Raw genomic sequence first — 2,374 nt, forward strand, 5'->3', positions numbered from 1 at the left:
CACACACACACACACACACACGCACACACACACACATCAAAAAAACAAAACGAACGACTCTTTTTATTTGTCTTGGATAAGCGTTTTAAAAATGATGACTTCAAAGTCTTAACATTTGAAATAGGTTAATGAATGCTCTTGGCCACTTTTCTTTTGCGATGTATTGACCTTTTTCGATTGGTCTGTTAGTAAAAACTGGTATTTCAATATATAAAAAGCAGTTATTGTTAAACAGGATCAAAACAGCATACTCCTTTTAGATATTTAGCTGAATGAAGTTTTGTTTTCATGTTTGTTAGGTAATGGGATGTGGTAGCATCTTTATGCTTTCTTCAAGAACTGGCTGCGGTTTGTTAATGTCTGTAACACAAATAATGCGACCATAATTTGTAAACGTTTGAATGGAGACATGATTTTGTCTTGAAATCGAGTTGTTTTCTTAAAGGTATTTCAGATCACAACAAAGCTGTTGTTAATGCTTGCAAGTGTGTGTGTGTGTGTGTGTGTGTGTGTGTGTGGGGGGGGGGGTGTTAAATAATATGTAGGCCTATGTGGGCATTGTTCTTTTGGTTTTGGTTTAGGTAGTGACTGCGAGTGGGTTGTCCTAGATTTTGTGAACGAAGGAGTGTGTTGTTTACTGTTGTATTCGCACGCGTTCGTTTTGACATTTTTTATCGCATCTCATCTCCTGTTGTCTTTCTTTCTTTCTTATCTTTTCTTTCTCTCGGCATTCCGTCACAGTCGTGTTCCCGTATGGAGAGGTCAGACTGTGTGGAGCGGGTGTCTGTGTAAAAGTGCAGTGTATCGTGGTAGACAGGGATACGGCCGGAGTCCGCCTTGGGAGCGACGCGGTATGAGCTAGGGAATAGGACCATCTCGTAAGGCTGGGAAATCAATCGATAGGAAAAAATCCATAGCCACGGGCTGGGCCGGCCGCGTGGAGAGACAGCGGGGAGCCGGCGAGAGAGCAAAGACGGATAGGCTCCGGGAGAGGTGGGGGGAGAGGGAGAGAGAAAGCGAGCGAGACCCTCCGTTCTGAGGCTGTGTATTGGAAGTAGGGGGGGAGTCTGGTTCGTGTGTGCCTCGTTGTGAAGCTGGAGATGATCTGTGGTCAGAGCATGTCGCCAGGAGAGACATAAGAGAACTGACCACAGCGGATCACTTATTTCCTTCTCCCGGATCTATTTGTTGTGTGGCGATGGTGAGTGCGCGCGTGCGTATTTGTGTGTGCGTGCGTGCTTGTGTGTCTGTGTATGCTTTCTTCTAGTGGCCTATGGTTCGCGAGGCCAGCGAGCAGGTCACCGCCGACCTAGTGCCACTCGCCACCCATCGTCTCTTGCTTGACACCCGCTGTGAGACTGCTCTCTGCACTATTGCCGTGTTCGCAGGACACTGCTGGAATTCCCTGGATTTTGTTTGAAATTGGATATCTGTTAGATTAGGTTTTTTTTGTAACTTCCAGTGCTACCGACCGAGTCACGTTTGTCTTCTTATTGGCTGCAGTAAGAGTGTCTGCAGTCAGGATATGGATGGTTGGATGGATTAGTGGATCATCATCATCATCGTCATCGTCATCATCATCATCATCATCATCATCATCATCATCATCATCATCATCATCAGCATCATCATCATCATCATCATCGTCGTCGTCGTCGTCGTCGCCGTAGTTGTCGTCGTCTACATTGTTCTCATAGTTTTCATCACGGGTTTTTGTTTGTCACCTTCTGTCATCAGACTGTGTCTTATCATATTATATCACCCTACATTATTTCACGTTTTATGCGGTCAAGTTTTTTACTCTTCTATTTGTTTTTCTAATTTCTACTGTACTAAGAATTCGCGTTCTCGGTCAGTAAAGCCTCGTTTTTTCGTACACCGTGGGGAAATAGAGATGATGACTTTCAAATTTAGAAAAAAAAGAAAGAAAAAAGGGTCAGAGAATGCTTGGAAATGGGTCACTGTAGATTATTATTAGTAGACAAGTACGTAATATTACAAGGTAACCGAAGAAGTAAGATAGTTATTTTGTAGTGTACTCGTAGAGACAGCAGCACAAGGCTTCTCCGTGACATGTTATTTTCTTTGTCGAGTCGAATCGTGGCCGGTTTAATCTCCACTATCGATTTGCTGTATTTTGAAAAGAAAAAAGAAAATAGGGCGAACTGGAGCCTGGCGTTGCGTTCGGATGTGTGCGTGCTCTAGCCTCCTTGGACGACACATACCTTTACTGGTACTCGCTACCCCCAAGCCTCTCTCGCATAAATAAACGTAACCATTAACACAGAAATACACAGATAGATAGATGGATAGATATCTATAGATAGATAGATAGATAGATAGATAGATAGATAGATAGATAGATAGATAGATA

At 43.4% G+C, this 2,374-nt stretch overlaps 2 protein-coding genes across 3 annotated transcripts in view; both read left to right on the forward strand.

Moving 5' to 3' along the window:
• Positions 1-2,374, forward strand: part of LOC101857271 (triple functional domain protein) — a 186,628-nt gene that overhangs the window by 121,815 nt on the left and 62,439 nt on the right. The gene's annotated exons all lie outside the window — the stretch shown is intronic.
• Positions 61-2,374, forward strand: part of LOC106012675 (ATPase family AAA domain-containing protein 2) — a gene marked incomplete in the record, with an annotated part of 64,048 nt that continues 61,734 nt past the window's right edge. Inside the window, 1 exon segment of the mRNA XM_013086337.2 lies at positions 61-1,201.

The sequence above is a fragment of the Aplysia californica genome, unplaced genomic scaffold, assembly GCF_000002075.1.
Source record: "Aplysia californica isolate F4 #8 unplaced genomic scaffold, AplCal3.0 scaffold00456, whole genome shotgun sequence".
Lineage (NCBI taxonomy): Eukaryota > Metazoa > Mollusca > Gastropoda > Aplysiida > Aplysiidae > Aplysia > Aplysia californica.